The following is a 12,535-nucleotide window of genomic DNA, read 5'->3' on the forward strand; positions in this document are numbered from 1 at the left end:
AATATATATATTAATCATAAGATGGGTTCTGTATTTATAAATGTTGAAATGTGAATAGTACCTCTCAGAATCAAGGCAATCCAGTGCTTGATAAAGCTCATCAAATTTAACCGTAGATGTTCCAAAAATATTTCAACTTCAAATATCTACATTTGTCAACCGAACTGCAATGCTGTCTTTTAAGAACAGTTTTAGAGTAATAGGAAAAATTACTTCTTAACATATATAATTATTGATGAATTGTAGCTCTATATTCAACACATTTTTACTTTCGCAATGATTACTTGTAGGTTTGTGTATTTCCATTTGATGAAATGCTTTATTTGGTGTAACTTTTATTTAAATAGATACTGTACAGACTTATCCTGTCCAAGAATCACATGTGGCTATTGAGAACTTGATAAGAGGGAGTCTAAATTGAGATTTACTGTAAATATACAATATACACTGGATTTCAAGGACAATGTGAAAAAATGAATGTGAAATATATCTCACTAATATATTTATACTCATTATATGTTAAAAGGATAATATTTTGGATATACTGGTTTAAGTAGAATAGAATATTAGAATTAATTTCACTTGTTTCTCTTTACTTTTTAAAATTTGACTATTAATTTTTTTAATTACATATGTGGCACATATTTTTAATAGAAGCACTCATTTAGAATTCAATTAGCAGTTTAGAACTTTGTAGATGAACAAATTTCTCATTCTGATTTAATAACTCAATATTTTTGACTAAATAACAATATTGATAAATATTGTTATCATTTTTAAATGCTTCAAAAACATTTAGTATGTTTCAAAAATGATGCTTATATCTCATTTTCCTATATTTTCTCTATCAGTTTTGCTTAATGTAGAATTATCACTAAAGATTATCTTAAAAATATCATTTTATTTTTTCAAAATAAGTACAATAGAGTTGACTTGAAAAAGTGGATAGAAAACACAAGTGAATAATAAACAATACTGTGTCTGATATATATATATGTATATCTGATATATATATATAAATATACTTTTCTAATCAAAAAGGTGAAAGATAAACACTACTGCAAAGATAGATTGGAAAAAACCCTAAGAGGAATATTATCAGAACATCTCCACAATTATTGTTTTAGTAAATCAATATAATAATCATTTTAGCAAAAAATTAACTCTTTAGCTAAAGGATATATACAGCATATTCCATTTTCTTTTCTGTGTCTAGAACAAATCTCGAGAATATGCTAATAGGTTATTTTTTAAGAGCAGGAAAGGAAGTTTAGTTTAAAAGGATGATGTTCATATATCATATAGGGAGATGTGTGAAGCAGTGAATCCAATACAATATACAATGTAATCAATGAACATGAAAACAATTTCACTAACCCTGTGTATCTGGATATATGCTAATATTATATGGTTGTTACGACACCAAACTGAGCTCAACCCCAGTGAAAATTTCCTTTTATAATATTCTTCAGCAAACCCAAGAAATAATCCTCTCAAAGAACACAGTGAAAGACTGGCAATTTAGTTGTTCCTGTTACTCACAAATACTTGTAATAGTATCCTAATATTTCCTAAACTGGAGAGAGTTCACACTTTCACTGCCAATTATGCAAAAGGTATTTGATCAATACACCCATGCTGTTTAGTTACCTGAGAGTGACTAAATAACTATGCAGCACCTGATACTAGTGTTGTTTTTCCATTCCTCATTTACATCTGGAGAAGGCACACCCCAGATGGCCTGAGTTGCTCAAGACTGTTTTTCTAGTAATTCTACCTGTTTCTATATCCTGTCATACTGCCCAACCACAGTATAAGTCAAGGCTTTTGCCTTTTTTGCCTTGATTACAGGCAGAGATTGATTTGCATGGTTTAAAGCCCACACCAAAATATTCATATTCAGAACCATCTAGTAGGCTTGTAAGAACAGAGAGCTGGGGCCCAAACCCAGACTTTCTGATTCAGTACATCTAGGGTAAGACCAGAGGATGTGCATTTCCAACAAGTTTCCAGGTGCTGTTAGTTAGGAGACTACACTTGCGAACCGCTGCCTTAGATATCCATTCTATTAAAACTCCTAGTTATGCCCTCAAAAAAAGATCAAAGGAAGAAAAGAAGGAGGGAAGGAGGAAATAATCATGATAGTCTTACATGGTCAAGTACCAGTGATCTAGTATGTCATTGAGATCATTTAATAATCATGATGACATAAAGGTAGGCATTATTATATACTTTATATGTCATATGATTATATACTTTCGCAACTGATGGATACAAGGTGCAAAGTGGATAAATAAGATCATTTAGTTTGTAAGCAACAGTCATGAGGTAAACCCAAGCAGGCTGATTCCAGAGCTTCGCTATGATGCAGACTGATATTTTGGCAATTAACTCAAGACAGTATCTAGCTAATGTATCATCATGCTGATCCATGCCCTATTAGAGATTATAGATCACTATTGTCTCTCTGCTGCACGACTGAGTATTCAGCAGTCGGCAGAAATTAAAACTAAATAATGATGTTTATATGCAAAGAGCCTGTCTAGATCTCTCTTTTTAACTTGTAGATGGTCAGTCATAGTTTTCAATATGGTGAGAAATACCCTGTTTTAACAGAGCTGATACAAAAACAATGGATTGTGATATAAGGATTGAATTAACTAAGGATGAAGTTTAAGGGGCTGAGGAATATAAAGAAAATCAAACAGAACACAAAGGTAGAGATTGAAGTAAACATGGAAACAAAGGTATGTGTGTGAATATGAAGGTTAGAGAATTTGCTGCTATTTCTATAAACTTTATATTGTATATTAAGTATCTGAGTTCATATATCGTTTTCCTATCAGAACTACCAGCAAGTCTACCAGGGCATTAAAAGGGCTCACTGATCCCCTGTATAATAAACATGATTCAGTTACTAGGAAGAAAATAACCACTGAAGCAAACATCAAATTAAAAAAATTCAGATAAATGAATGGATTGCAATTTACACATTGTGCAAACTCTTCCCTTCACAACTCTTTTATAAAGTAAAATGTCTTTTATAGACTATATTCCCTCTAGAAATATACTATACTCAATAGAACCAATAAAGTATTTTTTTCAAATGCTTTCCTCAAATAGATGCTTTAATTTGCTGGAAAAAAAAAAAAAAACATGATTGATTTTAGTTCACTTGCTTCACAATGAATGGAGACACAGGCATGGAATCCACCCAGACTACTGTACCGGTGTTTTCGTATCCTTTTCCTGCTATACAGCTTCCCTCTGCAATAATAAATAATACGTAGGTTGTCACAGGGTTCAGGAGATATAAAAGAAGGGTTTTACTTATAAACCTGAGTTTTAGGAGGTTTGAGCTCATTCCAGCTGAGACCCAGTTTGTTCTCACTGGCAGGACATCCTAAGGTGTTCTAGCAGACTGCTGGTCATCATTGTTTTGCGGGGTTTTGAGTGCCTGAATTAGTTTTTGCACCCTTTGAAGAGTTCCCATTGTTGGTTCAGTTCATGGGACTTAAGCCTTTGATGGTTTTCATTAGGGTTATAGTTGAAATGATCTGGGAAAAGACATACCCATCTTTTCAGCTCAAAGCTGAGTGAAGTGGTCAGACTACCTCCTCTCAAAATAGAATAAGACACTTTGGCACTGCTTCTTAGAGCGATTAATTTTGGCAGTATATTTTCTTGTTTCTTGCCACCTCTTACCATTTAAATACTGATTTCACAGAAACGGATTGTAAAGACTTTAGATTGTGAATAACTTGGGTTGCCCATACAACTCATGGAGCAGAAGTATTGGACTGATGGTTTCAACATGCAAAATGAATCAGGACATAGATGTTTGAGTAAATTCTCTTCCATTTCATTTCTAGCAGACAGAGAAAGGAATGTTTCAAAGACTACCTTGGCAGGGTTATTTTATTTTTGAATCCACCTAAATCCTTTAACATATCTAATTTCTATCTGTACCAGGAGAGTACTGATAATGTGCCTGAAAAATAAATTTGTGGACCCTGATTTTACTTCAGCCATTTTTCAGAATCATGTGGTCACAATCTTGACTCTTAAACAAAAGTTGTATACAAAAACCCACTATGTAACACAGGTAAATGTGCAAGTGCTTTGGTTGAACCCAGAACAAGGAGTCCAGAGAATGTAATCCAAACCTGGCCCCTGGAGGACTTCTCAGGAACTTCTAAGTCTTAGTAGAGCACAATGTGAAAACTAGTGATCTCTTCAAAGTTCCATCATTTTAGTAATAAGGTGCCTAAGCTTGGAGGCTTTTACTCCAGGGTCACATATTCAGTTAATGGCTGGGCATTGGGAACTGGCTCCTCTAATGCCAGCTCAGTCCTTGCTCTTCACAACACAGTGCAACCTACTCATTGGAGAAGTATATTTTCTTCTCTAAGAGTTGTCTGGGTAAGAGAATTACTTTGCACTGTGGAAGGCTGGTGCCCACTAAAACACAAATTTGTCCTACCTATTATAATTGGGTAGGCAGTTGGGGCAACTGGTTAATTGCAAGTCTAAAAGTGGTTAATATTTCTTTCGCAGGCAATAGACTCTGGGGAAGAAGAGAAAAGTAAACAAGAAGACAAATGGCTCTGTGCTGATGGAATGCCTCAGGCAAGGGCACATACACTTCTAAGAATTTTGACTGTGTATTTTACTAAATTGCTCTCCAGAAAACTCGTAAAATATATACTCAGGAAATAATCTTTTTGAAAAGCTGCTTTCCACTTGATGGAAACAGAAAGGAATCATAGATATCACAGATATCTGTATGGGCTGCTGACTGTTGCTGGGAGAACCAGGGAATCATTTAGAAGAATAATTCAAAGCACCCCAGAGGGAAGGGTACAGAGGGCAAGCTTGAGGAACCTGTGGAGAGTGGTATACATTGCCCAGTAAGACTCAGATGAAAGCAGCACTTCTCCCAGTGGGGGAAGTCTATCAGCAATATTATTACCATCTTTCCAATACCATCTTTCCAATTTGCTCTCATTACTTGGTTAACCCCCTCATTAGTGTTTTCCTTATGAAGAGAGTCAATGTCATCACCTAGTTTGCATAAGAAACAGACTGAGTGAAGGTAACTGTGGTGCTCATCTCTTAAAGAGCTAAAAGGAAAAGGCAAATCATGGAGTTAACTCTTACTTGTTCTGTTCACTTTTCATTTGTATTCTGGGAGTAAGTTCAGTTCTCAGACTGCGCTAAAAAAAACCCAGCCTCCTTGGTCAGAGTTTGTGCTTGCTTTTTTTTTTTTTTTAGAGATTTATTTATTTATGCATACAAGAACCGGGGTACAGACCAGAGGTGTGGGGGGGGTGAGAGGATTCACCAGAGACAGAGTAGGGAACAGAACAGGCAGATTGACTGAAGTACATTGCTGAGGGGAGCAGCGGGTGAGACAGGAGAAGTCAGCTGCGCCATGTGGGTAGCTCCCTGGCCAGGGATCGACCTCATGCTGCAGTAGCTGAGAATAGCTTTATAGGTTGGGTCTTAACCCCTAGTGGCACCAGGGAGGCCCAGAGTTTGTGCTTTCTTAGTAAGAATTAAGGTATAAGGTATTAATTTTCCTTGCATGGAATTTTTTATTTCTTTTTTTATTAATATATTTATTTTTTCATCCAATGTTTGCTTTCTTTCCTTAGCTGTAGTTCCCATAGAACTTCTACCACCAGTTCATCCTTACACCATCTCCATAGTCCCTTGTGCTCATCCCTCCCTCATTTTGATCCCTCTCCTTTACCCCTCCCCACAGAATGTCTCTGATATCTGTTTATTTTTGTTTTGTTTTGCTGTTTTTTTTTTGTTGTTGTTCTTATTTTTTTCCTTTGATTCCCTATATTCCTCCTATAAGTATTTTTCTTTTTCCTTTGGACTTATTTCACTGAGCATAATCCCTTTTGCACGGAATCTTAACCGAATCTCTTGCCTATGCGAGAAAACCTTCCCCACCCTCATACACTTTATACACTTATTCAAATTTAGAGAATCCCCATTCCTACATAGGCCACCAAAGGATGGAATTTAATTTAAGGTAATGGGCTTCAGCAGGAATCTAATGCTTTCTCTGCTTTCTCTCAGTCCTTCCCCAAGTAGCACAGTGTTTCTGAGTGTTAAGGAACAACTCAGATATGCTAAGGGTTGTGGCTTACCACTCTGAATTAGTCAGCTTGGCTCCGTCTCATAGATGCACACTGTTCCTGAACCTATGAAGTGGACTCCACATGGCAGCCAGTTGGCTTATACTTCCTGACCACTAGACTTGAAAACAATGAAGCAAAAGGAGCAAACAGCTCAGTGAAAGGCCATCATCACAAAAGCAGTTAGATGAGAAATGCTCCTGACTCTGAGAATGAGTCAGGTGTAGTTTTATTTTTCTATTAATAGGAGAATACATCATCACCTTCTCATCATGGCACCCCACTCCGCAGTGGACGTCCCAATATTTTCAGTGACCCAGCAGTAACTTACTGTCTCAAACATGACCTAAGGCTCCAATGGCTTGCAGAGGAACATATCTGGGCTTCAGTCCCTTGGAACACTTACCGAATTCCAACAAACATTTTGTTCTCAAGACACCTGTACAACACAATACACCAGGATAACTCCTTGTGCTGATATGGAGGGTTTGAACTCAACAACTGTGAGATTCCTTCCATCCTAACAAAGTATGAGAGAAAGGCCTATCTCCCCTGGTAATGAATGTAGACTGCTATGGTGAGGTCCTCCTTTTTTGAGCTACTGGCATATGTATTTTTAAACACATAGTATTTCTTTTTTTTTTAAATAATAAATTTTATTTTTATATTCCCCCATACAATTGCAACCCCCCCATTCTCACCCCAATCCCTCCCCTCCCGCCCTCCATCCCCCCCAAAAGTGTCTCTGGTTCATAGTTTTTTGTTGATTTTGATTTTCACTTTCTTATAGTTATTCATTTTCCTGGTCCCTTATTTAAGTTTTCTAGATTCCTGTTATGAATGAGACCATCCGGTATTTTTCTTTTTCTTTCTGGATTATTTCGCTGAGCATGATCCCTTCCAGCTCCATCCATGTTGCTGCAAATTGCATGTGTTTATCTTTTTTGAATGCTGAGTAATATTCCATGGTGTATATGTACCACATCTTCTTGATCCAGTCATCTATTTTTGGACATTTGGGTTGTTTCCAAAGCTTAGCTATTGTAAATAGTGCTGCTATAAACATAGGGGTGCAGGTGCTCTTTGGAATTGATGTTTCTGTGTCCTTTGGGTAAATACCTAGGAGTGGAATTGCTGGATCATATGGGAGCTCTATGTTTAGTAGGTCCAGAAATCTCCACACAGCTCTCCATAGTGGTTGGACCAGTTTGCACTCCCACCAACAGTGTAGAATAGTTCCTTTTTCTCCACAACCTCGCCAACATTTGTTGTTGCTAGTTTTTTTAATATGAAACACATAGTATTTCTAATTCCTTCATGATCAAAACATATTTCATGATTGCTATCAAGACTGGAGGTAGGAATTCTCATCACTTTTCTCCCTTTTCTGTCTCTTCGGATGAGCTTTTAGTTGGAATGTAGTTGGAGATAAGAACAGAAAGGGATAAAGAAAGCCAGAGGCAATAAAGAGGATGGGAGCACATCAGCTTTTACTCTAAGGCCTGAAACAGAAGTAGGGTGGTACCATGAAAATGCAAGGTGCTAACACTTCCTTTCCCTCTATTCCATTTCAACTCTATAGATAATATACATTCCTCTTATTCCAAGGGTAAAATTTTGGAATTAAGTAGTGACTCGCCTTATAGATCCCTTATTTCAAATGGCTAATAGATTTTACCCTGTGCTTTTCAAAATGAATTTAATTGGCATGTTTAAGACCAGCCCAACTAAAAAATAAGCCAGTGATATGTCTGGCAGGTATCTTCTTCAGAATCACTGATTTGTCTCTCAGAATATCATAATCCTAATATTATACATTAAGTTCATAATTTATACTTTCCCACATATTACCTCTAGTAATAATTTTAAGCATTCCGTGACATAGGAAGAAGGGCTATGTGGTTTTCACATAATGGATGAGAGGTACAGACACCATAAAGTTACTTGCTTGAGATCATGTCTAAGATTATGGGACTCCAGTGCTAAAGGCACATCCCTACTCTTCCCATTAAATCACAGTATCTTCATATTTCAAATTTTGAATATACACAAAATTTCATTTCTAACCATAAATTTCTATTACTGAATTCAGTTGCTGTTCATTCCTGGCCACAATGATCTGAATCTGTTCATTTGCTATTAGAGTCCCTTCCAAAAATGGTAACCAATTATGCAGTCAATATTTATTAAGCAGAAACAATTATTACTAAGAGGGTACTCCTCTAAGTACTAAAAGTTATTCAAAGATGAAAACAGCTCTAGCCTTAAAAAAATTATCATAAGGATAAGATATGTGTGTTCATGTGTGTATAGTAGTGAAATATGAAAACATTTGTAGGAAATATCAAAATTGAACCTCTCCATCCTTACTATCTACTTGTTTTGTATTATAATATCTGACTAAACCCATAGAAATTAATTTTATTGAACAAATATACAAATGGTGCACAGAACTCAGGTAATAGGTGAGGCCGCATATCAGCATTAATATAATGATCGAACATACCATATCACACCTAATTTTTAAGTTTCTGCACAGTAAAAGAAGCTATCATTAAAATGAAAAGCACCTACTTAACAGGAGAAAATATTTGCGTATTGTACATCCTACAAGGAGGAGAACTATCTGAAAGCTATAAATAACTTACACAATTCAACAACCAATAACCCAATTCCCTCAAAAATGGACAGAAGAGAGGCCTCCCTGGTGGCACAAGGGGTTAAGACGCAGCACTATGAAGCTATCTGCAGCATTGCAGCTCAAATTCGATCCCCAGACCGCAGGTGATCCCACTCGACACAGCAGATCTCTCTTGTCTCACCCACTGCTCCCCTCAGCAGTGTATTTCAGTTTTGCCTGTTTTGCTTCTCACTCTGTCTCTGGTGAATCCTCTCGCCCCTGCATCTCTGGCCTGCACCCCAGCTCTTATAAGCATAAATAAATAAATCTTTAAAAAAATGGACAGAAGAACTAAATAGACACTTCTCCAAAAAGATAGCGATATGACCAACAGTTACAGGAAAAAGATACTCTTCATCATTTGTCATCAGGGAAATGCAAATCAAAACCACAATGTGATACCATTACACACCAGTGAGAATGACCAGTATCAAAAAAAAAAAGGAACTGGCGCCTACCTGGTGGCACAAGGTGTTAAGCACAGCACTGTGAAGCGTCCACAGCCACTGCAGCACAAGTTCGATCCCTAGCCAAGAAGGTGACCCACACGGTGCAGCAGGCCAAGGGGGTGACCCACATGGCATGGCAGATCTCTCCTGTCTCTCCCACTGCTACCTTCAGCAGTGTATTTCAGTCAGTCTGCCTCTTCTGTTTCCCACTCTCTCTCTGGCTAATCCTCTCACCCCCCTGCACCTCTGGCCTGTACACCAGTTCTTGTTTGCATAAACAAATATGTCTTAAAAAAAAAAAACAAAACACAGAAACAAAAAGTGTTAGTGAGGATATGGACAAAAATAGCTTTCATACACTGTTGGTGGGAATGTTGACTGGTTCAGCCCCTATTGAAAACAGTATGGAAATTTCTCAAACTATTAAAAATAGATCTAACATATGATCCAGTCATTTCATTTCTAGTTGTCTACCCAAAAACTGCAAAAACCACAAATTCAGAGATATATGCAATACTTTGTTCACAACAACACTGTTTACAATAGCCAAACTATGGGGACAACCTAAGTGCCCAAGGAAAGATGAGTAGATTAAAAAGATGTAGTATATGTACATAATGGAATAGCTATAGAAACAAAAAACTATCACCATTTGTGACAATATGGTTAGAATAGGAGGGGACTGCGTTAAGCACAATAAGTCAGAAGGAGAAAGACAAATACTGGACGATTTCATTCATGTGTGGATGACAGAGAAACAAAATAAAGGAACAGATAAAAATAAAACAAAACAAACCCTAGAAATCTGACTATAGAATTGATGCTATAAGACGGGAAGGGTGGGAATCGGGAGCAAAAAGGGGAGAGGGCCCAAGGGATTATGGTGGACTACGGAGGTAACTTGGTGGTGGGGATGTTGTGGTGACATATATCTGAAGAGGTGTGAAACTGTCTCTCTGAGACACATACAATATTGTAAACCAATGTTACCTCAAAAAATAATACAAAAAAACAAGGTAAAATATCTTTTATTTTCTATGTAACTCCTTAACTCTAGACAATGACAAATTAACTGATACCTACTATCTTTCAGATTATTTTAAGGAAGAATTTGTGAGGATCTTCATCCCATTCACAAACACAAAAGTACATTTTCAAAAATGCTACTAATGAAATGTGAACATATAAAATATTTAACCTAAATGCCACTAAATTGAAACTCATATCTAGCAAATATAATCAGGAGAACATTATGCAGTTTCATGTGCTATACTTATCACTATAAAGTGAGATCAGGAAATTGTATAGTAATAGCCTCATAAAGATTTCCCGGAGACCACAGGCAATAATTACATGGGATGTTAGTAATATAAACAATCATTTTGTAGCTACATGAATGTTTAAGTGTGGGCACTGGGAAAATATTTGTAGAAAAAATGAGAGGAAAAGTTCCTAAGTTCTAGCCTGAAATATTTTTGTTGTAGAATTATAAAATCATGGGGACTGAGGGAAATCCTTGAAGTAATGTAAGAGAACTTTATGGCACTAGAGAAGACATTATAGTCAGCAATAATATATTCATGAATTTAGTCAATATTAGTTTCAACTCTTGTAGTGATTGGGTGATGGCTAGTTCTGATGTTACTTCTTCTGGTTACTCCTTAAAAAAAATATTATTCTTGTTACATATTATTAGCATCAAGTTTATTTCTTTTCAGAAGAACTAAGCCCACACTAAAAATGTAAACTTTTGGAAAAATGGAAAGTGTGCTTTTTTAAAAAATTTTATTTATTTATATATATTTTACATCAAAATGAAAAGCTTCCGTACAGCCAAAGAGAAATTAACCAAACAAAGAGACATCCCACTGACTGTGAAAAAATCTTTGTACTCCATACAACTGATAAGGGACTGATCACAAAGATATACAAAGAGCTCACACACAAAAACAAAATAAACAATCCACTCAAGAAATGAGCAGAACTTAAAAGACACTTCTCCAAAGAGGAAATGCATATGGCCACCAGGCTTATGAAAAAATGTTCAACATCCCTTGTAATCAGGGAAATGCAAATCAGAACCACAATGAGATACCACCTTACACTTTACATCAGCTAGCATGGCACATATCCAAAAAACTAGCAACAACAAATGTTGGTGAGGATGTGGTGAAAAAGGAACTCTCCTAGGTTGCTGGTAGGAATGCAAACTGGTCCTACCACTATGGAAAGCTGTTCCTTAGTCTACTAAAAATGAAAAGTGTGCTTTTAAGCAAGCTACAGTACAGGGGCAGATCCAAGGGAAGAGGCAGAACTACAAGGGTTCACATTGGAGATTCAGGTGTTTTGTATGTGATATGCAATACTCTCAACAACTCAGACAATAAATTCGACAACCTCGATGAAATGAATAAATTCCGAGAAAGACATAAACCATTGAAACTAATACAAGAAGAAATAGAAAATGTGAATACACCCACAACAAGAGAATGAATTAGTAATCAGAAAACATCCCAGAAATAAACCCAATCCCAAATGGCTTCTTTGCTGAATTTTACACAATCTTTAAAGGAGAATTAACACAAACACTTCTAAAAAATAGAAAAGGAAGGAACACTTCCTAACTAATCTCTGAGGACAGTAATAAATTCCTACCAAAATCAGATAAAGACATCACAAGGAAAGAAAACTACAGAATAATATCCCTTATGAAACAGAGGCAAAAATCTTCAACAAAATCTAGCAAACAAAATCCAGCAAAATAGAAAAAGTGTTATACATTATAATCAATGAAATTTTCCTAAAATGACAAGATTGATTGAGCATACAAAAATCACCATATTACTTCATAATCTACCAGGTTAATATAATTTACATATTAATAAAAGTAAGAATACAAACTACATGATTATCTCAATATGTGCAAGAAAAGTATTTGTCAAAATCCAATACCCTTTCATAAGAAAAATAGAGTAACTTAGAAAGGATCTTCTGTAACTGGATATAAACCATGTATTTAAAAAAACACAGATAACATCAGAATTGTAAAAGCCTGAATTCCCCTAAAATCAGGAATAAGACAAGGATCTCTGTTCTGACCTCAAGATTTATTGTAAAGCTAAGGTAATCATGACAGTAGAGTATTGGCATAAAGATAACTAAACACATCTGTGGAACAAGAAAGAGATACCAAAAATAGACCCACACATAAATGGTCAATTGATTTTTAACAAAGATTCAAAGGCAAATCATTA

This window comes from Talpa europaea, assembly GCF_964194135.1.
Source record: "Talpa europaea genome assembly, chromosome: 4".
Taxonomy (NCBI): domain Eukaryota; kingdom Metazoa; phylum Chordata; class Mammalia; order Eulipotyphla; family Talpidae; genus Talpa; species Talpa europaea.